The sequence below is a fragment of the Ranitomeya variabilis genome, chromosome 7 (genome assembly GCF_051348905.1).
Source record: "Ranitomeya variabilis isolate aRanVar5 chromosome 7, aRanVar5.hap1, whole genome shotgun sequence".
Lineage (NCBI taxonomy): Eukaryota > Metazoa > Chordata > Amphibia > Anura > Dendrobatidae > Ranitomeya > Ranitomeya variabilis.
Genome location: NC_135238.1, coordinates 171,900,726 through 171,925,525, shown reverse-complemented (window position 1 = coordinate 171,925,525; position 24,800 = coordinate 171,900,726).

The following is a 24,800-nucleotide window of genomic DNA, read 5'->3' as shown; positions in this document are numbered from 1 at the left end:
CCAGAGGCCCAGCTGTGAAATGTATTGGTGTCTGTGATACCTGATCAGATGAACTCCTTCAGTGCCATCGGACGCACCGTAGCTCCCCATAGTGGCGGAGCCACAGTACTGCAACGACCAGGACTCTGGGGCGCTGCACTCCCCCCTGGTTAAACACAGTACTCCGGGACTGGGAAGAAAACAACAATACAAGTTAGCAAAAAGACATACAATTTTGTTGAGTGCAATAACAATAAGTATACTTGAACAGGCTTCCCTTTATGGGAGGTGAGGACACTTGAACGTTACAAACATGGTTAAATATCATAGCAACATGCTATAATTAACTTTTCTCACCCAACCGGGTATTCTACTAAGTGCAAAAATTGTTGAACAATAATTTAACTTTGCCTTTAAGGACATACACTCTTAATCCACTAAAGACCTTCCTATAATCACATTATAAGGTATTTTAACTTTTTCGTTCTCCTTCTTTAAATCTGCCGGACCGCCTGTCCTATCGGCACCAGACCTACTGCCTCTCCTTTCTGTTACAGGACCGCCCCGTTCAGCCAGGGCCTACTGCCTTTTCAACTACTATACACAGTATAGAACATAACATTACTTTCAGTTCAAGAGCACTGAGCCATCTCTGCATGACTCCTATGAGGACTCAGGGTTTACCTTCTATCCTAACTATCTATCAACATTATCAAGCATTTTCTTCTGAACATTAAGCCTTCTCATTATCTTTCTTTCTTGCATGCTAGACACCACATCTATCCCTACGGGTCCACTGCATCCTTCTTCTATCTTTCACCTTTTTCTTCTCAGATAACATCATTAACATTTCTTCACAATTAACCAGTTGAACACATATAACTTTTCTCATATAAGCATTATCATCTCTTTCTTTGGTCAAGACATTATTGCTTCCTATCTTAAGCAATATCACAGTTTAAGCATAACAAATGAACATCCCCTTTAAGAGGGGACCAAGTCTCTATGAGGTAGCGTTTCTTCTCAAGCTACCAGTCCATACTCAGCAAAGGTTCCAGTGCGGTATCTTCGCAAAGAGTCCTTCTTTAAGTAAAACCAGTAGGGAGCGCCTTTAATAAGGTGCAAACTATTTACAAGAAGTTCGGATCATGCACTGTTCATGATTTCAGCAGTTCTAAAACTTGTGCAAAAACTTTGGAAAAACAAACAAAACAAAACACTAGGGATCCCGGGTCAACAAAAGGATCCCTTTAAAAGTTTACCCTGAACGGGTTTAGCAGAACACAGGAAAACAGCAACTATTTACAGATTCATGGTATCGAGGTTTATTCTTCTATGTCTGGAGGCGGCTTCCGTGAGCACCGGTCTCCTCCCGCCACCACATAAAGGGCGTCCGCTCCCTGGATAGGGGTCTGGGTACTCACGGTTCTCCTTGGAGTGATGGCCCGTAAGCATTTGGCGCACAGGGAGATCGGGGCAATGACCGCCGGCTTCGGGGAATCATCAGAGGGGGGTATTGTCACTTCCGGCTTGTATTTACGCACATGCAGGGCATACCACCCCTTATCCCCCCAGTGGCGGGTGTACCGAACCCGGTCTCCCGGGTAAAGATCCCGGCCTGGGTGTCCCTCAATAAGGTGCGCTTCCACATCCCGCCAGTTTACAAACACTTCCAAGGCGAGACCGGGCTCCTTAATGAAGCCCCAACCTCCCTGCAGCCGGAAGGTGTTGATCATGCCATATCGCTGCGGGCCCCAGTTCTCCTCAGCAGCCTGTCTGACTTGGGCTTTATTCTGAAGGTCTTTCTCTCGCTCAGCCTGACGCCGGAGCTCCTTCTTGCGGGCCCACTCCTCTTCTTGCTGGCGCAGCTGTTGGCGGTATTCCCTCTGGCGGATGACCTCGATACTTTCCCCCTCCTCCTGGGCATCCCCTGGAAACCCCATCAGATTGGTAGTGGCTGCGCGGGTCCATTTGAAGGTTACCCATTCTCCCTGGAGCTGCGTGGGTTGTTTAATGGGCTGTAGGGGGCGATCGGCCGTCTGCAGAGTTTCCCAGGGCCTCTCGCATTCAATGCGGCTACACACCCGTCCGGGTGGTCGTGGTGGGGGCGAGTCTACATCCACCAGCAGGGGCTCTTCAATCGCCACGCCCGGGTCGGCGCCGTTACCTGCTCCCGCCGCATCTCCGGTGTCGGTCTCCTCTGTAGTCGACTGTGAGATCGATGCCTGGTGCAGGTGCGGCTCCTCGCCAGGGGTGGTTGCTCGCTGGCACAGACTCCGGAACTGCCGGCACAGCTCCTCTACTTCTGCCCCGAGGATCTCCTGATTAGTAATGCAGCCTGGTAAAGACTCCGCCGGCTCCCATTGGTAGAACCTGGCACAGGTTTTCTCTCCCTCTCCGGGGTGACTTCCGCGCTCCATGCTGCCAATCGGATTCTGCCTCGTGGTCTCCCGAGGCTCTCGCCCCTCCCCATCCGGAGGGCGGCCTTTCTCTCCTCCACCATCCCACACTAGGAGGCGGGCCCTTCTCCTTGATGGGCATATTCTCTGGACATAGTAATATCGGTGAGGGGCGGGTTCCATCTTCGCGCCACTCTTCCAAGCTACGCCCACGAGCACACGCCCCATGGTCCCTGCGCGCCACATAGTGTTATAATGGTGGCGGTTTTGGCGGGGAATGTTGTAACACAGTCTTTGCAACATAGTACGGTCCTAGCACAATAAACCACAGTTCCAAGGCACACATGACCTGATGCTTCAGGCTTAAGTAGATCCTGTTCGTGACGCCAAGTTGTAGCGCCCCCACCGCCGCAGGGCCGAGGGGTACCCGGTACCGGGCCTCGGGGTCTCTGCTCTGGGGTTGTCACGGCGGTCCGTGACCCTGCCGTGGGGCGCACAGTTCTATAACAGGTGTGGATGATGTTAGTGGTGGTGCGGTGCAGTAAATAACGAGGACACCAGGTTGCAGTCTCTTTACCTCTTTACTGAAGATCTCTGGGTCCTCAGTCCGGAATACGGTTCACCAGGCTGCGCAAGTCCGGCCGGTCCGATGGCACCTCCAGAGCTCACTTCACAGGTGGAAATCGGTGCCTTCCTTCTAGCGCTATGTGTTGCGGTCCTCCCCTGCTGTGCTTACGGAAAGTCCCCACAACCGTTGTGTCTGTTTCTTAAGTTCCCTCACAACTCGATTAAATGATGTTCTTCTAATCCTCCGTCCCTCCCTGTTGTTCTGGTTGGGACGGCACCCGTTTGACGGGTAGGCTCGGAGCTCTTCCGGGACCCTAGAGTCGCCCCTCTCCACAAGGTGCCCCCCAAGACTTCATAGGTGATTTGTGTGAGACAGCCCGCCTTAGACTGACTGTCCTGCCGCTGTTTAGAGTATTGCTTGAAGCTGAATGTTATAATACTCCCTCGGCGTTCCGGCCACCGGTAGTGCGCCTCAGTAGGGTGTTGCTCCGGTCTTACAGCACGACCCCTACTGGTATTCTCCTATCGCTTGATCTCGTTTCTCACTCAGCACAATCTATCTCGCTTCTTAGTCCTTTCTTGGGCCCCGCCGCTTCCCGGAGCTGGCGCGGACCCGTTACGTTCTTTCCAATGCCAAGCCTCTGTCAGGATCCCACCCCTGACAGAGACCCTACTGTCTCTTCCTCCACAACACCCTCTGCCACCAGGTGTTGCTTCGTCCAATCCAGTCAGCTTTCTGATCTAACTTCCTGCCTGACCCCCAGTTTACCCACTATGGTGGGGAGTGGCCTAATGAATAGCACCCTTAGCTCCCCCCGGAGGCCCAGCTGTGAAATGTATTGGTGTCTGTGATACCTGATCAGATGAACTCCTTCAGTGCCATCGGACGCACCGTAGCTCCCCATAGTGGCGGAGCCACAGTACTGCAACGACCAGGACTCTGGGGCGCTGCACGAGGGTTGAGGAAAGGATGGATTCTTGAAATATTTTTGAGCTGGTGGCGACAGGAGGTGGCGAGAGCTTGGATGTGCGGTTTGAAAGACAGGGCAGAATCCAGGGTTACTCCGAGGTAGCGGATTTTGGGGACAGGGGAAAGTGTGATTTCATTTATTTTGATAGATAGATCAGGTATGGAAGATATGCGAGATGGAGAAAAGAAAATTTGTTCAGATTTGTCCACATTGAGCTTGAGGAAGTGAGAGGAGAAGAAGGAGGATATGGCTGGTAGAAACTCTGGGATTCTGGAGAGCAGAGAGGTGACATCTGGGCCAGAGAGGTAGATCTGAGTGTCATCAGCATATAGATGGTACTGGAAGCCATAAGACCTTATGAGTTGTCCCAGGCTGAGTGTATAGATTGAGAAGAATAAGGGCCCAAGGACAGAGTCTTGAGGGACACCAACAGAGAGGGGACGAGATGAAGAGGTAGTATGGGAGTAGGAAACGCTAAATGTGCGGTTGGTAAGGTATGAGGAGATCCAAGATAGGGTGAGGTCTTTGACCCCAAAGGAAGAGAGGATCTGTAGTAGGAGGCAGTGGTCAACTGTGTCGAAGGCAGAGGACAGGTCTAGAAGGAGGAGTATACAGAATTGTCTGTTAGCTTTGGTTGTAAGTAAGTCGTTAATAATTCTGGTTAGGGCAGTCTCAGTTGAATGGTGGGGATGGAAGCCAGATTGTAGGTTGTCGAAGAGAGAGTTAGATGCAAAATGAGAGGAAAGTTCAGCATGGACGTGCAGCTCAAGGAGTTTGGATGCAAATGGGAACAAAGATATGGGGCGATAGCTGGACATAGCGCTTGGGTCAAGTGATGGCTTTTTGAGGATAGGCGTGATTGTAGCATGTTTGAAAGCAGTGGGGAAGGTACCAGAAGTTAGTGATTGGTTGAAGAGATGAGTTAGGGATGGGATTAGTGTGGTGGTGAGGTTGGGGAGGAGGTGGGATGGGATGGAGTCAAATGCACAAGTGGTGAGGTGTGATTTGGGGAGAAGATGAGCAAGCTCCCCTTCAGTGATCACTATGTGTCTCATAGGGAGTGAACTGTCACTGAAGGGGACTACTCACCCGAGCAGCATGATCCCCAGCCTGCTTTTAAATGTAACTTTTCCCTGAAACGCCACAGTAATTCAGAGTAGATCATGTCTTGCTGAAAGGATGTAGTCAGTGACTGTTACATGCTGCCCATGGTTCAGGCAGCATGTATCAGCTGTCAGGTTTTTAATAATGAAGACAGTCCTTTCAAAGGGGCTGTCCACTATTGGACAATTCTATATCAACAGGCCCAAGGGAGTAAAAAAAAAAAATAGATACATCCCGACTGGTGCCCCTCCTCCATATTTATTGGTATATAATTAATAATTAATAATTGGTATTTATTGGCCTTGGTGTATCCGACTCCGGTTTGCTACAATCAACAACCAGCGATGGTACATGTAAGCAATGAATCCAATTATCCATAAGTGATTGGCTGCAGCATTTACATTGCATACAAACCAGTAGAAAACAGGGAGTGGTAGATAAAGTACTGCACTCGGCAGCAGCCACTAAACAATATTCAGAGTTGCCGTGTTTTGTTCATTCATTGCTTGCATATGTAACACCCCAGGAAGCTGGTTGTTACCGTGGTATTGCCTTCCTCCCGGGGAGGGTGATACCATGCCTGGAAGCGAGGAAGATCCCTTTAACAGGTATCATATACGCACAACACTGTTCTGACTCCAGGCCAGAAGGGGGAGATCTGATCCAGTTTGTGGGTGGCTTCCCTATATATTCTGGCTGCAGGAGGAGTTAGGTAGTGAGTCTTGAGGAATGCTGGGGCTGTGCAGACACGAGGTTCTGCAGCTCCTGGAAAAAATAGAGAGAGACAGAGCAGATTGTAAGAGACTGTGAGGTGAGAAGGAGCAAAGGAGAGGAAAGATACTGGGAGTGGAGCTGCGAGAGGGCTCACTCCAGAATCAGAGCAAGTAACCGGAAGCTGGAATTCCGAGGTTGTGGGGGTAACTGTATGCCCCACAGCAGAAACCGGCGGGCAGGAGATTTCAAGTCGCCTGTCCACTATTACATCCGAAGGCACAGCAGCATATAGAGCCCGGAGTCACCACTAGAAGGGACACCTATAAAAAGGCTTGAGTTGCCTGCCATACGGATTATTGTCCTGCTAATAGGACAGAGAGAAAGTGAGGACCTTGTGTGAGGCCTTAGACAGCAAGGGACTACAACACAGTTCACTAAGGAAGGCTTCCATCCCCACCTGGCTAGGGGGATTTCGAATCGTTTCCAGGCTGGCCCGACCTCACCATCACCTGTGATCCGCACCCTGGACTGTGGCTGCATACTATCAGTAAAATGTAAAGAGACTGCAACCTTATGTCCTCTAATTATTTCTGGCACCACACCATCTACCATCTTTGCCTACTACACCGGGAGCCCTGGGGACTAAGCTTCACCTGTGGGAAGCTATACCATCCCTGCTGCAATAGCATCATTCCCATTGGACCCCTTTAAGCAGCGTCGGTCATCCGTGGCCGAATACCACAGGTGGCGTCACGAACATTTATTCAAACAACACCTTTAAAGACCTTCCCTTTAATTTGGACGCCCATGGCCACGGACCGGGTCACTGCCACCGTGACCACTCCTTTAACGATCACCGGACCCAGCCAAAGTACCCCATGGTCCTAGCGGGCACTCCACATCCAGCTGATGCTATAGCAGATATCAGCAGATCGATGGGAGTACCACTTGCAGGACCCTTACCAATTTTATATTGATGAATTTTCCTATGATTAGGTCATCAAGTGTTAGGCTGCTTTTACACATCAGTTTTTTGCCATCAGTCACAATCCGTCGAATGTTGAAAAAAACAGATCTGTCGCAGATTTTGATAAATTGATGCGACGGATCGTTTTTTTCGCCGGATCCAACTAATCCAGCTAATTGGATCCTAAAAAAATCAGAGCATGCTCAGTTTAAAAAAATGGAATCCGTCGCCGGATTCCGTCATTTAACGGATCCGGCGCCATAGGCTTCCATTCTAGCAAACAACGGAGGGTGACGGATCCGTCGCTGTCTGTTTTTTTGACAGACACAAAAAACTTTACTATGTTCGTTTTCTCCGGCTGCTGGATAAACAATTTTTGACGGATCTGGCGAACGACGGATGAAACGTGAGGCCATCCGTCGCAATCCGTCGCTAATACAAGTCTATGAGAAAAAAACGAATCCAGTTGCAACATTTGCCGGATCCGTTTTTTTCAAAATTTGCCGGATTGTGACCGATGGCAAAAAACTGATGTGTGAAAACAGCCTTAGCTGCAACAATCACTTTATTTTATCCGAAAAAAGTAATTGCTGTATGTTTTTTATGGTAAAATATTTTGGTACTAAAGTCAATGACTTCTGTCAAATAGAGATGAACAAATGAGGCAAAATTCAAGTTGTTGTCTACAAATTGAATGCTCCTTATTATGCCCTAGGGTCTCGGATCTTTTCAGACACCAGATTATAATAAAAGTAAGATGTAAAAAATAATGTCCCCTTACCATTCACCTCTCTGGACCCTCTGCCCCTCACCTCCACCTCTCCGGTCCTCGACTTTTCTTCTTAATTTTGCAGCTCAAACTGAAATTTCCAGGCCTCTCATTTGAGTCTGTGACTTCCTGCTCTGATGAGGTCCAGGAGTGTTTTGCACGAGTGCATAAAAGGTCCCATTGTGCACCATGACCTTGCGCTTTCATGTTTCCTGGCGATATCAGAGCAAGCAGCGATGAGCAGAAGATATAGCAAGGACCAGACAAGTAATGGTGAGGAGGTAAAGAAACGAGAGGTAAGGTGAGAATAATATTTTTTTAAAATTTTTTCAACCTTTCAATGTCTCACCGAAGTTCAGAAAAATGGCATTCATAGGTTGTCATTTTGCCAAATTTGAGCAGAAGAAAATTACAAAACAATAAGCAGTTTAGCAAGTGCAGATCAGTGTGAATTTCTATTAAAATTCATTTCCACTTGTCATATTCGCCCATTTTGAGTGTGTAAGCACAATTCTATGATACACTTACAAAAAGCCTGATTGTGAAATAACTGGTAGCATGAGTTTTAGTATTAGTAATTCCACATAACCTCTGTACAAGAAATTTACCTGTGGGTGATATATCACTCAGGTGTCAGGTTCTCACATGACACATTATGACATCCTTACGTCATAAGTCACATGAAAGTTCATTAATACCGGGCCAAAGCTCTGCAGTGCAAAGCATGCGGTAACCATAGTTTGTTTAAATGAATAGCATGGGAGGGCGCCTGTTGTATCTGGATCCCACACCTTGACTTCTATCTTTTGTGAAGTTGCAGATAGCTTGTTCTCCTTGAACTGAACCAACAATAACTCCCACTCCTCAACCAGCAGCATGTGATTCTATTGATCAACACCTCCATAACGTAACAGTTACCGGGTGTGGCGGCTCTGTTCCCTGCTGTTCCACCTACATCTCTGCAATTAATAGCTATTTTCTGCTATTAATAATTTTTGATGATGGGTTTCTTGGGGAAGATAAGGAAACCTTGTTTAAGGAGAAAGAAAGAGAGAGAAAAAAGAGAGAAATTATTGTTGTTATTTGTGTAAATCCCCATGTTTCAATAAGGGAGACCGCAATGCATGGATTTGCCACGGCTCTCCTGACCCAAGCATGACAGCTATATAAATATATATAATATGAAGCTGTGTTGAATTGAAAGTGACAATTTCCTGTTAGGAAGCCATATGGGGCCTGGAGTGCATAGAAAGAGGACACAAGGCTCATTGTGAGCAGTGATACATTCTGGGGCGTTCCAAAAGTGAGAAGAGACCGAAGGACAGAGATAGTGAGATCCGGAGCAGAAGTGACTGACAGACAGAGTAATCAATTGGAGACGGGTCCTGGGAAGGACACCTAGTAGAAAGGTCCAGAGTTTATTTCTCTTGAAGGTAACCATCCTGGACAGGACTAAGTACGTGAGACGAGTAGAAAGTCCCACATGGGAGTTCTAGAGCATCAGAGAACTTGAATCTAAGCCCCGCTATACTGGTACCCTAAGGGGAAAGAAGACACTGGACTGTGAGGAGAGCAGGTACGGACCGGGGATGAAATTCAGCCCTGGCATTTGAAATCACTGAGGCCCATGCTGTCCCCGTCCCCATGAACCAGATGGGATGTATTACTAATATTACCCTGGATGGAGGATTTACTACAAGACCAATATTTCTAATGATATCTGTAGCCTGCTGGGGTAAGTGACGGAGTCAGCAACTTGTGCTCCGTCACAACTCTTAACAGTATGGGTGTCTTCACAAGACAGATTCTGCTAACAATGTAGCAGACAAGGCAGCCCATGACCAGACAGGCCCTTATGGCATTTGCCAGAATTGCCAGATGGCCAGTCCGGCCCTGGAGGAGAGTAAAGGACTCTTGCTAGGCAGGACTGTAAGGTCGAGCTGAGTTGTGGTGAAGAAGTGAGAAACAGTGGAGACAGAGGACAAGTAGAGAAAGTAAAGAGGAAAAAGGAAAAATGTCAAAAGGAAAATAATAGAAGAAAGAGGAGGGAATCTGTGTGTGGAAAACATCGAATTGTAAAGGAAATGTTCATAAAACTGTGTACCTGCTATCTCTGATATATATATATATATATTCCCTACGAAGTTCCTGTTCAGTAAAAAGTTTATTTTCAAATGGTGAACTGTCCAACACCTGGTCCTGGCAAACCAGCAACATTGGATACATGTGGCCTGCATGGGCAAAATGCTCTCACAGCACAAATCCACATACTCAGCAAGGACATCCCACTTTCACGTAACGTGCGGGGGCGTAAGTGGCGAGTACCTCACTTTACACTACTGTTGTGATGGATGCTGTATAAGATTTAGCATTATCTTGCTGAAATATGCAAGGCCTTCTCTGAAATAAACATTTGGAAAGGACCATATAGTGTTCTAAAACCTAATGCTCATCATTGATTGTGCCTTTTAAGATGTTTAAGCTGCTCATTCCACAGGCACTAATGTGCGGAGCGCCCCCACACCGCCGCAGGGCCGAGGGGTACCCGGAGCCGGGCCTCTGGGATCTCAGTCCTGGGGTTGTCACGGTGGCTAGACCCGGTCCGTGGCCCTGTCTGTCAGTGGGGGACGTCCGTTGCAAATAGGTGCTGTTAACGGTGGTGTAGCGGTGCAGTTGTGGGGTGCAGGTCGCGGTAAATAACGAGGACACCAGGTTGCAGTCTCTTTACCTCTTTACTGAAGATGTGGGAGACCTCAGTCCAGAGCGCTGTTAACTGGGTTTTTAGAGACCGGCCGGTCCAACGACACATCAGGAGCTCTCTTTACAGGTGGGAATCAGTATCTACCTTCTAGCGCTTTGTGTTGTAGTTCTTCCCTGCTGAGCTCCCGGGATAGTCCTCACAACTGTTTCTTTCTGTCTCTACTGTTCCTTCTCCGTCCTCCAGTTGATATGGTAGGACGCACCCGTATGACGGGGTAGGCCTGGAGTTCTTCCGGGACCCTAGAGTCGCCCCTCTCCCACAGCTGCCTCCTTTGTCTGCTTAGGTGTTAAGTGAGACAGCCAACCTGTAGTTAGCTGCCCTGCCGTGGTTTGCAATGTACTTAAAGTCTCTTACTTGCTCGGCGTTCCGGCCACCGACTGTTTGCGCCTCAGAAGGATGTTGCCTCGGTCTAACAGCAAGACCCCTTCTGGTATTTCTCCTTTTCTGTATTCCCGTTGTTTACTGGTTAGTTCTGCTCTGAGGAGTCTGCCAGGATCCCATCCCTGACAGGTCCTCTCACTAGCTCTTCCCAGCTACTTCTCCCTGTCTTCCTGTCCAACCCCCAGTTTTACCAGAGTTGTGAGGAGTGGCCTACTAGATAGGACCACCCCCCCTGGTGGCCGGAGTGTGAAGTGTGGTGTGAGTGTACCTGATCAGAGAAACTCCCTAGTGCAATCAGACGCACCATAGCTCCCCGTAGTGGCGGAGCCACAGCACTGCAACAACCAGGACTCTGGGGTGCTGCACTCCCCCCCGGTTAAATCCAGTACTCCGGGACTGGGAAAACAAGAACAATAATACATGTTAACAGAAAACACACAAATTTTTGAAATAGCATAACAATTGAACATAACAGAGCTTCCCTTTACGGGAGGTGAGGATTCTTGAACGTTGCGAAAGTTTGGTCATGCACAGTTTATGACTCTCAGTTCAGTGGTTGAAACAGCGGGGACCCCGGGTAAACAAAGGGGCCCCCCTTGTGGAAGTTTTTGAGCAATTCACCGTCCATTACTCTAGTGTCCATTTAAAAACCTGTAACAAAAGGATATGCATACAAACATTTTCAATTACATAGCAGCCCTATCAATACCTCCAAGTTTTGTAGCGGAGGGGAGTTTGATTTTGAGTGCTGCGTGTGGACCTTCGCAGCGCAGGGGTTGCTATTGGTCTAACAGGGCCCGCTATGCTTGCTACCGCTGGTGTAGTGCGCTGTTTTCTAACTACACTTCTAGTGAGTCTGGGTAGCACTGGCAGGTTGGGGCTCTCAGAGCTGCTGCTATCAACAGTGGGTACGGCAGGCTCACTGACAACAGAGGGAGGATTTGCCGGTTCAACGGTTGGCATGGCTTCTTCAGGCAAGGCTTGTTGAGGTTGCGGGACCGGATGATCTGGTACCACCATTGTTTCTGGTGGGTCCGGCTGTGGAAACGTTAGAACAGGTACCGCGATGGCCTGATTTATCTGAGTCCAGGACTGGGGAAAGTCACCAAGGACAGTATGGAACATCTTCTCCTTTTCCACCGGCGGGGAGATTTCTGGGGCCGGGCCCCTCTCTTTCAACTTATCGGGGCAGACCTTAAGGTGATCCCTGGATACCGCTGTCGAGGTCTCCCCTCTGTCCTTGCTGATGAGACAGACCTTAGTGTTGTCGAAGTCGGATGGCAAGATGGTATACGGTTCCGCTTCCCATTGGTCATCAAGCTTGTGTAACCTCCTCTTTCGTTTAAGCACTTGCTCACCAGGTGACAGGGGAATCACAGGAGCGTGTTGATTGTAGTCCCTTTCTTGTTTCTGCCTAGCCTGGGCGAGACTTCTCTCCACACACTCCTGTACTTCGCGGTATCTTCGCTGCCTTTCTGTATCCCAATCTGCCTCCGGCGAGGTATCTTCGGGTACTAGGACCCCCATGTCCAGATCAACGGGTAACCGACTAGACCTTCCTCGCATCAGGTACGCTGGAGTACAGTTGGTGGAACTTACTGGGATGTGGTTGTACATATCCACCAAGTCAGGCAACTTTGTCGGCCACAGGTTCCGTTCCTCCACAGGCAAGGTCTTCAATAAATCGATTACTACCTGGTTCATCTTCTCGCACATCCCGTTGGTTTGGGGGTGGTACGGTGTAGTTCTGATCTTCTTACACCCGTACAACTGGCAGAATTCTTGGAACACTTCCGCTTCGAATGCAGGCCCCTGATCGGTCAGTACTTTCTCTGGGTAGCCATGGGGTCTACAAAAGTGCTGCTGGAAGGCCCTGGCGGCAGTCCTAGCTGTTAGATCCTTGACAGGCACAACCACCAAAAACCTGGAGTAGTGGTCCACGATGGTAAGGGCGTAGATATAGCCCGACCGGCTAGGCGTCAGCTTCACATGATCCAGCGCGACCAGTTCGAGCGGCCGTTTGGTGATGATAGGCCGCAGGGGAGCCCGTTGACTGTCACGGTCCTTCCTCCGCAGACTACACGGACCACACTCTCGACACCACTTCTCAATGGTTCTCTTCATGCCAATCCAATAGAACCTCCCTCGGAGCAGCTTCTCCAGCTTCCTCCATCCGAAGTGTCCGGCTCCATCATGGTAGGCTCCCAGAACCATGGGCGCATCTCGCCTTGGCACCACTATCTGCCACACCAATTCATGAGTACGTGGGTCGATGCTCCTCCTGCACAACTTGCCATCATGGATAAACAGTTTGCTTCTCCCCTTCCACAGCTGTTGAGTTTCTTGTGGATCATCTGGGCCAGGGTGCAACCCAGCCTGCGTCAAGAGTTCCTTCACCTGACGGACCGCGGGGTCACTATCCTGGGTTTCTGCCCATCCATGGTGGGGCAGGGGATTCAGCGTGGCATCCGGTTGGTTCTTGTGCCTGTTCTTCACATGGTGAGAGTCCTGAGTGGCTTTGGGGCGATGGAAGGCAGGCAGCTCCACCTCTTCAAGTGCCTCCGGGTCTTCTCCCACTTCTGGTAGATTGGGCATTCGGGACAGAGCATCGGCATTGGCATTCTGGTGTCCTGCCCGATATTTGATGGTGAAATCATAGTTGGACAGCCGGGCCATCCACCGCTGTTCCAAAGCCCCGAGTTTGGCAGTACCCAGATGCGTTAGCGGATTGTTGTCCGTGAAGACGGTGAATTTCGCGGAGGCCAGGTAGTGCTTAAACCTCTCTGTCACTGCCCAGACGAGGGCCAGGAATTCCAGCTTAAAGGAACTATAGTTGTCAGGGTTCCTTTCCGTGGGACGGAGTTTCCTGCTGGCGTAAGCGATCACCCTTTCTTTGCCGTTCTGAACCTGGGACAGCACGGCTCCTAATCCCACATTACTGGCATCTGTGTACAGCACAAACGGTTGATCGTATTCGGGGTAAGCCAGTATCTCTTCTCCCGTCAGTGCCGACTTCAAACAGGTGAAGGATTCCTCCAGCTCTTCGTTCCAATCAAAGGGGGTTTTCCTCCCCTTGGTCTTCTTTGGTTGGCCCACCAGCAGATTTTGCAAGGGTGCGGCCTTCTTGGTGAAATCCTTAATGAATCTCCGATAGTAACCTACCAACCCGAGGAACTGCCGGACTTCGTGGAGGTCACTAGGCTTTGGCCAGTCCTTGATCACTGTGACCTTGTCGGGGTCTGGGGCCACTCCTTCAGCGCTCACCACATGGCCCAGGTACTGCACTTTAGGTTTGAGCAGATGACACTTGGACGGTTTCACCTTTAAGCCGAATTTGGACAGGGCTTCGAACACCTCGGCCAGGTGCTTCAGATGGTCTTCGTAGGTCTTAGAGAAGACAATGACATCATTCAAATACAGCAGCACAGTTTCAAAGTTCATGTGTCCTAGGCAGCACTCCATCATCCTCTGGAACGTTCCTGGAGCATTGCACAGTCCGAAGGGCATGTAGTTGAACTCGCAGAGACCCATTGGTGTCGTGAAGGCCGTCTTCTCCTTGTCCGCCTCCGCTACAGGAACCTGCCAGTACCCACTGGTGAGATCTAAGGTAGAGAAGTAGTTAGCAGATTTTAAAGCAGCCAGAGATTCCTCTATCCTGGGCAGTGGGTATGCGTCCTTATGTGTAATGCGATTCAACTGCCTGTAATCAACACACATCCTCATTGTACCATCTTTCTTTTTAACGAGGACTAACGGAGCTGCCCAGGGGCTACAGCTGTCTCTCACCACCCCAGCCTCCTTCATTTCCCGCAACATGTCCTTGGCACACTGGTAATGAGCTGGGGGTACAGGGCGATATCTCTCTTTTATGGGTCGATGATCTCCCGTGGGGATGTGATGTTGGATCCCTTTCACCTGCCCAAAATCTGAGGGGTGTTTGCTGAATACCTGCTCGTACTCGTGTACCACCCTGTAAGCCCCCTGTATTTGATGAGACGGGGTGGAGTCAGTGCCCACATGCAGTTCCCGACACCAGTCTTTCGAGTGCTCTGCAGAACCTTTGTTCTCCGCCACGTTTGACGGGACCAAGGGTTCAGGTGTCTGTATTACACTATTATTGACAGTGAACAATTTGGCGAGCGTGGTATACTTGGTTAGGTGGACCTCTTCCTCCCCACAATTGAGGACACGTACGGGCACTCTCCCCTGTCGGACGTCAACCACCCCCCGGGCTGTCAGAACAGTAGGCCTATTGTCTGAATATACAGGTTCCACCAAGGCCTGGTAGTCCTTACCCCTGAGGCCTATGGCTGCTCGACACCATATTAACATTTCACTCTTGGGAGGTATCGCGATGGGGTTTGAATCACTTACAGTGACACGACCAATCTCACCACCAGTCAGCTCTACCTGCTGTCTCTGCATCAGAGCTCTGATTTCCTTCTGCAGGGCACGTTGCTCACTGTGGCCAGCGTTTTCTGCCACCTGTTGCAACAAAACAATCACTTCTGCAAGACAATTTTCTATAACATTAGTACCAAGAGTCATCATGGGATTACATTCTCGACGATCAATATCTACAATCACAATCCCTTGGGCTTTCAATTCCACCCGCCCCACTTTGATGGTGACCTCCTTATACCCCACTTGTGGCAACGGCTGACCATTACTGGCGATTATGGTGAAATCATCGTCAGGGCCACGAGTAATATCAGCGTCCTCCCAATACCGTTTGTAGAGCACGTAAGGTATAGTCGTCACCTGAGAACCGGTGTCCAGCAAAGCATTCAAGGGGATTCCATCAATCACTACAGGGAGAACTGGTCGTCCTCCAATATACTTGGTTCTCCAATGCTGCGGGCCTGACCGTCCTACTCCTGGAGGTTGGCCCTTTGCCCCAGGGGTTACTCGTTTAAAGGACAGTACCTTGCAAGATGGCCCACCTGATGACAGCGGCGGCAGATGGGTCGTCCATCCTGGTGGAAGCGATCGTCGGGCCGGCTCCTGGTCGGCGGAGTCCTCCTCCATCGCATCCAAGGGACATCCTCCGGGCTGGAAGCCAACTGGATCTTCTCTTTGGGGGCCTCCTGCAGGGACTGCACCGTCCGGGCCAGGGCAGCAACGCTCTTGGTTAGCTCTTGCATCTGGAGACGGAGTCCTGCAGGGGAGTCGTCCTCGAAGCTCTGGGCGTCGGCCTCCGCGGCAACTGGGGTATCCGATGCCACCTCCTGGTGGTAGGTGAGAGCGGGGCGCCTGGGTGGTACTGCGCGGCTGGGCTGTCGCTCCTGCAATGCCTGGATAGCTTTATCTTTAAACTGTGCAAAAGTCAAGTCTGGATTTTGCATGGCCAGGAAGTGCAATTGGCCCCGCTGGTGACTGCACAGGAGCCCCTCGATGAACCGCTCCTTCAGGATTTTATCCTCATCCTGCATGCTGCCGGGGTCACTCTGCTTAATGGCCCGCATCGCTTCCTGGAGATTAAGGGCATAGTCCCGTAAGCTATCCTGCGACCTCTGTTTGCATCCATAGAAAGTCAGTTTAATCTCTGTGGCAGTGCGAGTATCAAAGGTGGCTTTAAGCTTGGCAAAAATCTGTTGTGCAGTTCCTTTATCCTCAGCGGGCCAGGATTTCACTTCTCTCAGAGCCGCCCCAAAGAGTTGACCGGTTATCATATGGACCTTCTGAGGCTCGGTTAGGGAATAGAACTCGAGCAGGCTGCAGAGCCCTTCTTTAAAGTCAGTGAACGTATGCGCCTCCCCAGAGTATCGTGGGAGCCAGGCCGCTCCGGGCAGGTAGGGCATGGAGAAGGGCATTATGGCTTTCGCATTAGCGGCAGTGTCCGACTGGCTGATGGGGGCAGCGGGTTCTGCGGCAGCCAGTGGTGGTATTAGGGCCGCGGCTTCGCCCGCTGCGGGGACCGGAGCTGCCCCTGCGTCCGCGGCTGCGACCGCCACCTCCTCTCCTCCCGACTCAGACATGGCCGTCCCTTCCTCCCACTAACCTGCTGGAGGTCGGAGTTCCTCTTCCGGGATTGGCGTCTCACCGCGCTTTCCGTTCCACGCTTCTTTTGGCCGATCCCGCCCACGTAGCTAAGGCTCCTCCCTCCGCGCGCGGCAATGGCGAATTTTGGCGGTAACTTTCCGCGGCAAGCAGTAGCACACAGTTCTCTCAATAAAGTACAGTTCATGCACAACAAATCACAGTCTCTAGGCACACATGACCTGATTCTTCAGGCTTAAGTAGATCCTGTTCGTGACGCCAAGTTGCGGAGCGCCCCCACACCGCCGCAGGGCCGAGGGGTACCCGGAGCCGGGCCTCTGGGATCTCAGTCCTGGGGTTGTCACGGTGGCTAGACCCGGTCCGTGGCCCTGTCTGTCAGTGGGGGACGTCCGTTGCAAATAGGTGCTGTTAACGGTGGTGTAGCGGTGCAGTTGTGGGGTGCAGGTCGCGGTAAATAACGAGGACACCAGGTTGCAGTCTCTTTACCTCTTTACTGAAGATGTGGGAGACCTCAGTCCAGAGCGCTGTTAACTGGGTTTTTAGAGACCGGCCGGTCCAACGACACATCAGGAGCTCTCTTTACAGGTGGGAATCAGTATCTACCTTCTAGCGCTTTGTGTTGTAGTTCTTCCCTGCTGAGCTCCCGGGATAGTCCTCACAACTGTTTCTTTCTGTCTCTACTGTTCCTTCTCCGTCCTCCAGTTGATATGGTAGGACGCACCCGTATGACGGGGTAGGCCTGGAGTTCTTCCGGGACCCTAGAGTCGCCCCTCTCCCACAGCTGCCTCCTTTGTCTGCTTAGGTGTTAAGTGAGACAGCCAACCTGTAGTTAGCTGCCCTGCCGTGGTTTGCAATGTACTTAAAGTCTCTTACTTGCTCGGCGTTCCGGCCACCGACTGTTTGCGCCTCAGAAGGATGTTGCCTCGGTCTAACAGCAAGACCCCTTCTGGTATTTCTCCTTTTCTGTATTCCCGTTGTTTACTGGTTAGTTCTGCTCTGAGGAGTCTGCCAGGATCCCATCCCTGACAGGTCCTCTCACTAGCTCTTCCCAGCTACTTCTCCCTGTCTTCCTGTCCAACCCCCAGTTTTACCAGAGTTGTGAGGAGTGGCCTACTAGATAGGACCACCCCCCCTGGTGGCCGGAGTGTGAAGTGTGGTGTGAGTGTACCTGATCAGAGAAACTCCCTAGTGCAATCAGACGCACCATAGCTCCCCGTAGTGGCGGAGCCACAGCACTGCAACAACCAGGACTCTGGGGTGCTGCACATGCAGTGAATAAGAAATGCAGTCTTTCAAACTGTGCACTGAATAAGCTGGATGGTCGCTCTCCTCTTGAGTTTGGAAAACACTGCATCTCTGGATTACATAAATAATGTAATATTTTGATTCATCTGACCACAGAACAGTTTTCCATTTTGCTTCAGTTCATTAAGCTGAGCTTAGGCCCAGAGAAGACAGCAGCTTTTCTGAATTGTGTTAATATATGACTTCTTTTTTGCATGATAAAACTCTAACTTTCATTTGTGGATTATACAGTGAACTGAGTTCACCGGCAATGATTTCTGTTTCAGAGCCCTTGCAATCATTTGCACTATCGAATTATGCTTGTCCTTTATACAGTGTTACCTGGGGGCCCCTGAGATGACCTGCATCAATTATTGTTGAGTTGCCCGCCAGGGCCTAGGGGTTCTCGGTACCAGGTCCGGTCGTTGTTAAAGGGGAGGTCATGGTGGCAGCGACCCGGTCCGTGGCCCTGGGCGCCCAAGTAAAAGGGGAACAGTCTTTCAAGGGGATGTGAAAATAAAAGTTTGTGACGCCACCTGTGGTTCTCGGTCAAGAGTGACCGACGCTGCTTAAACAGGTCCTCTAGTGGTGATGGTGCTGCAGCAAAGATAGTTTCACTTCCTACAGGTGAAGTGGGGTCCCCAGGGTTCCCGGTGTGTTTGGCCAGAGTCGTGTGGTGCCAGAATAAATGAAGGACATGGGGTTGCAATGTCTTTACCTGGCTTACTGTTGGCAGTCAGTTTCAGTCCAGGCTACTGGCAACAGGTGACGGTAGAGTCCAGGCTGCCTAGAAATGGATTGAACCCCATTGGTCAGGTCAGATTGGGAGCCTTCCACTATGCACTGAATATTAGTCCCTTGCTGCCTGCGGCTTTCTGGCAAGGTACTCTTTCTCTCCTGTCCTGGGACAGTACCTGCACGGTAGGCAACTCGAGCTGTTTCGTTGGGGGTCTCTATTCACGGTGACTCCGGGCTCTGGTTGTTGCTGTACCTCAGGTGTAATGTGGGCAAGTCCCTTTCAGTTTCCTGCCCTCTGGTTCTGCCGTGGGACTTGTAGTTCCTCACAGCCTTGGGCTCCTGGTGCCCGGTTTCTGTGCTCTAGCTTAGAGGGAGCTCACTCGCAGCTCTCCTCTAGCTCCTCACTTCTCCTGTGCTCCTTCTCTGTTCCTTGTCTGCACCAAACTAACTCCTTCTCCAGACCAGAATGTTTATCAAGGGGAGCTCCCCTAAAACCAGGTTCAGCGCTCCCTCTTCTGGCCTGGAGTCAGAATGTGTTGAATGTACAGCTTACCTGCCAAAGGGACTCTCCTCGTTTCCAGGCATGGCATCACCCTCCCCGAGAGGAAGGCAATACCACTGTGGTACCTGAACTCCTGGGGTGCCACATTGTCCCTTGTACAAACTAATTTTTCCAGAACCTCTGAATGTTTTGAGGATGATATGGACTGTGGATGGTTTTATATTCAAAGTCTTTGCAATTGTACATTGAGAAACATTTTTCTGACAATTTTCCACAATGTTTAGACTCAGCTATTCACAAATTGGTGATCCTGTGACCATCTTTGCTTCAGAAAGACTCTGCCTCTCTAACACGCTCCTTTTATACACAGTCTTGTGACATTAGTAGCACTTAAATTTCTGGCATTTTATTATTAACCCTGCCCCAACATTTTTGAGATGTATCACTTGCTATCAGTTTCTAAATGAGTTATCTTTTCAAACAAAATGTAAAAATGTCTAACGTTCACCTTCTGATCTGTGTTCTACGTTCTGTTATGAATTAAATATGGCTGTAACAGACTTCCCAAATTATTGCATTTGGGCTTTCCACAGCATCCCAACATTTCTGAAATTCAGGTTGTACTTGCGGACCACCCAAAAACTTGAAACAGCCAGGTGGTCTATGTTCTACTATACAGTGACCATCTAAAATGTCACTCCATGGTACGGCAGCTGCATGTCCTAAAAATTACACAACCTTTTTTAAAAAGTATGGAAAAAGCACAATTAGACAGCAAGTAGCATGGGCCCCCATCAAATCCCCCTACCAGAATAGGCTAAAGTTATGGTGTAAAAAAAATTCAGACATTAAAAAATAATAGCACCAGGCTCCTTAAAGGATGCCACTATGCAAATGTTTTGTCTCAACTGAGCACAATATACATCAGGTTGCCATCTAGGGAACAAGGAAAACTATCCTAATGGTCTGCAATATATACTGTAGCTTGCATGATTTGTACTTCAAAAGTTTCTAGATTTCATCATGGAATCTTTGCCTAAAGGTAGAAATATTTCTCTAGAGATATGATGACTTGTGGGTAACTCTAGATTTCATTTCTTTACATATATTTTTAAATGAGAATTTTAATTCTTCAAGGTACAAGAAAGGGGAGACTCGTGCTTACATCGTAGTAATGTAAAGTTCTCAGCCGTTGGGGGCGTGGCCTGACTGTGAGGGAGAGCGGTCGCATATCCTGTGAGCTCCTGCCTGGCTTTGGATCCCCATCAAAATTATAAGACCCACAGAAGAAATAATAAATCCAGAGTCGGTCAGAATCACCGTGCCTAGCCCAGGGGGCATTTGTGGCCGAACACTGCACCTCATCCCGGCGTAAGACCTGCAGACATCGAGGGAGGGGAGGAGAGGTGATGGTGACGCCGCCATCTTGGACTATCTAAAGCCTATGAGCGCTTTGAGCACAGCGGCTCCAGGAAGGTACGAGTGGCCCCCTCCCTGAACTCTATCCCCCGTATCAGCGCACCGCTTACAGAGTCCACCGCTTACCTGCATCGGCGCTGCCGGTGCTTTGACGCCTCCTGCGGTGTGCCGGACTGCCGCTGCTGAGCCCGGAGCGCTGCTGCCCGCCTGCGGTGCCTTCTGAGGGAGAGGGGAGACGCGCCGGCCGTCGGGACTGCTGGGAGAAATCACCATCCTCGGTGGCGCTCCGTACTCCCCGCAACTCAGCGGTTACATTGAAGAGGCGTCGCGTCCCTGAGAGAGAAGCGGGAGACCCGGGGATTTCCCGCCAAGCCCGGCGCCATCTTGGCTCAGCCACACAGAGCAAAGGGGAATTCCTGCAGGCTGCACTCACAATAAGACTGTATCATTCCTTCTCTTTTGCTCTGGTCTGCTCCTTCTCTCCTGCTGCCCCATACCCACCTGTCAGGCACATATCCCTCAGGGACAGAACACCGACTGTGAGTTGCACTGAAGGGCCGGCTGGATTTGATGCCAAGATCAGGTTGTGATATCATCAGTGCTTGGCCTTGCAACATAATCTAGGGGCTTTGTTTTCCCTCCTTAGTGCTACATGTATGTTTTCCAATACTAGTACTTAAAAGCACAATTGGCCCCACATAAAGAGAAGCATTAGCCATATTAAAAACACTAATTCAAGAAAGTGTACAACTTGAAATAACACAGGACAGCACCCTCTCTAATGCACATGAGATAAAGTCACTATAAACAACTTGAAAGAGGTTATTATCCTTTCCTTTAACCTCGCAATACAGAGAATACAATAAGCTTATGTTAAAGACACTAGATTCCTCATATCTACTTCAGCAGTCCTGCACTGACACCTACTGGCTGCACGAGTGAATATCACTCTAATAGCTCCTCAGATCTACAAGAATCTTTGAGCTCTTTCGCCCTGATTGAAGCAGCAGATTTGTCAAACTTAGGGACAGCCGAGAACCCCAAAAAAATGAAACTATAATCTCTCCTAAAGCAGCTAGAGGAGGAATTAGAAGCATTCTTTATAACCTGAAACAGTGCATAATGGTTAGGTCCAGCACCAAAACGCCTAGATCATCTAAAGCAAATACTCTCACTTTGCAATCAGATATGGACAAGTATTTAAAAAAGCGTTTAACTGCTGCTAGTGCTATTAAAACAAACTACCCGTCTGACCAAGCTCCAGGTGGAGAGACAGATACAGATATGGAGAGTGATTCGGATATAGGATCAGAGAGCAAAGAACAGCCAGTAACACGTTCCTTTATTAAACGAATATTGTCTAAGGTACTGGAACCCATTGGAAAAGAACTGACTGATATTAAGCATGAGATTTCCCAACAAGGTCACAGACTGGAGTCCTTAGAAAATGCCCAAAGTAGCCATGTTGAATACTCCAATGCCATTTTGAACTGTCTTAAAGCACAAGAGGAACAGTTGCAACTTGTACATTCTACTCTAGAGGATCACGAAAATAGAGAGCGTAGGAACAACATCAGAGTTAAAGGTTTACCAGAATCTGTGGCAGCTGAAGCCCTAACCAAAGCTGCTACTGAAATATTCCGCTCTATCCTAACAGATCAAGACCCTCAGGATATAGAAATCATTAGGATCCATAGAGTACTCCGTCCCAAACCCAAACAAGGGGACCCCCCTCGAGATGTCTTATGTAGGTTCCTCGATTTCCGTACTAAAGATCTGATTCTAAGACGTGCAAGAGAAGTGCAGGAAATTAAATTTGAAGGATCACTGCTTAAATTGTTCCAGGACTTGTCAGCAATTACTCTGAGGAAACGTTATATTCTCAAACCGTTCACAGAGGCTCTCACCCAGAAGAAGTTGCAGTACCGCTGGCTCTACCCATTCGGGATACAAGTCATCGCAGAGGACAAGAGACTACAAGCAAGATCATCAGCGGACATTAAGAAAATATGTGGGGAATTGAACATCACCCTGGCCCAGTACCCGGACATTGAGTCCTTTCATGCGGCCTCCGCATTGCATCCCCTTCCTCTGCCGACGCCATGGCAATCTGTCTCGACACCCAAAGCTCAAAAGACTAAACGTAAGAGCATCAAAACAACCCCCACCAAGGACCAGGTTACTTGAGAAAACATCAATTTCTATGGCTAACTTTGAAAGACTTGATCCTTGATGATTTTCCTGGTGATCGAGCTCTTACCCATATGCTAATTGGGTACAAGTTTACTGCATTAGTTTAAAACACTGTTTCAGTTATTTAATGCTTTTTCTGCTTAGTTAGCTATCCTCCAAACTAGCTGATAGTATGTCATTAATCATAGACAAGTGTTCAGATATGTTGCACTCACACGAGTGCGGTGTTGTTCTAATTCTTTTTTTGTTGTTTCACACTTTTCTACTTTTCACTCCTTTTCCCCCCTTTCCTCTCCTGGTTCCCCCCCCTTCTTTATCTCCCCAGGCACCTCGTGAGAATTTCCTACAAGTAATGGAATATCCAGATGGCGGTTAACCAGAGAACATTCAAACTACTAACTTTCAACGCTAAAGGGTTCAACTCACCGGCAACCAGAGGTCAAACGCTCTCGCACTTTAAGAAAAAAGGTATCGATTTACTCCTATTACAGGAGACACACTTTACAGACAAAAAGGTTCCTAATTTTGACAAGGCCCACTATGACAGATGGTTTCATGCCCTCTCACCACAAAAAAAATCAAGGGGAGTGTCGGTGGCCATAGCCAAGGACATTCCATTTCAACTTCAGGATCAGATGACAGATGCGAATGGTCGCTATATATTAGTGAAGGGGATTCTGGCGGGAGTAGTCGTAACCATATGCAATATTTATGCCCCAAACACGAAACAGCTGAAATGGCTGCTAGCTACGTTAAAAAAAATAAGAGACTTTAGAGAAGGCATACTATTACTAGGTGGTGACTTTAATTTAGCTTTGGAACCAAGTATAGATACATCAAAGAAAAAGAGTGCGATATCTTTAAGAGACTTGTCCAGATTAAAGAATTCACTGCACTCTTTGAATATGGTAGACATTTGGCGTTATATGCACCCATCAACTCGAGACTATACCTTTTACTCTTTCCCGCATGGCTCATATCATCGCATTGACTACCTGTTCGCACCTCGTTCCTTACTGTCTAACATTAAAAACGTGGAGATAGCCCCCTCCTTGTTTTCTGATCACTCTTATGTAGTGACCGAATTAGCACTGTCCAAACAATTCTCCAAATGCAGATCCTGGCAACTTAATGACTCTTTGCTCGATAATACTACAATTAAAATGCGTATCCAAAAAGCCATATCAACATACTTTGAGTTGAACAATAATATGGGGACATCACCGCTAATAATTTGGGAGGCACATAAGTCCGTAATTAGAGGTGAATTTATATCAATAGCATCTTATTTGAAAAAATTGAAAAGTAGGGAGATTGACTCTCTTTATGAAGAGATAAAACTCCTTGAGTCACAGCACAAGAAAACTCTTCTTTCCCAGGTCCTGATAGATCTCACAACCAAGAGACAGAGACTAAAAGATATCCTGAGGGAGCAATCAGTTAAGTTTTTTGCCTCTCTTAAAAACCGAATATATGTACATGGAGATAAGGCCTCAAAGCTAACTATGTCTCTAATAAAAAAAAGACAAGCCCGCACGTTCGTTCATGTTATTAAAACGAAATCAGGTTTAAAGACCCAAAATTATTCTGAGATAGAGAAAGAATTCTTGTCATACTATAAGTCTTTATATCATTTGCGCCCTGAAGAGGATGAAAATGAAAAGAGCCAAAAAAGACAAGATATCCAATCCTTTCTACAGCACTTAAAGCTTCCAACCTTATCTAATTCCCAACAAGATCAATTACTTAAGCCGTTTACTATGGCGGAGCTCCAGTCGACCCTGTCGAAATGCCCCAGAGGGAAAGCTCCAGGCCCAGATGGCTTTTCGACTCATTATTACAGCACCAATTCTGAGCTATTACTTCCTCATCTGCTTAAAATGTGCAATGGTCTCCGGGAGGGAGGGGTGGCGCCGCGGCAAATGCTTGAAGCCAGAATCTCTTTGATATACAAGGAGGGTAAAGATCCAGAGCAATGTGGCAGTTATCGACCCATATCGTTACTGAATACAGATCTGAAGATATATGCAAGAATGATGGCAGATAGGGTTG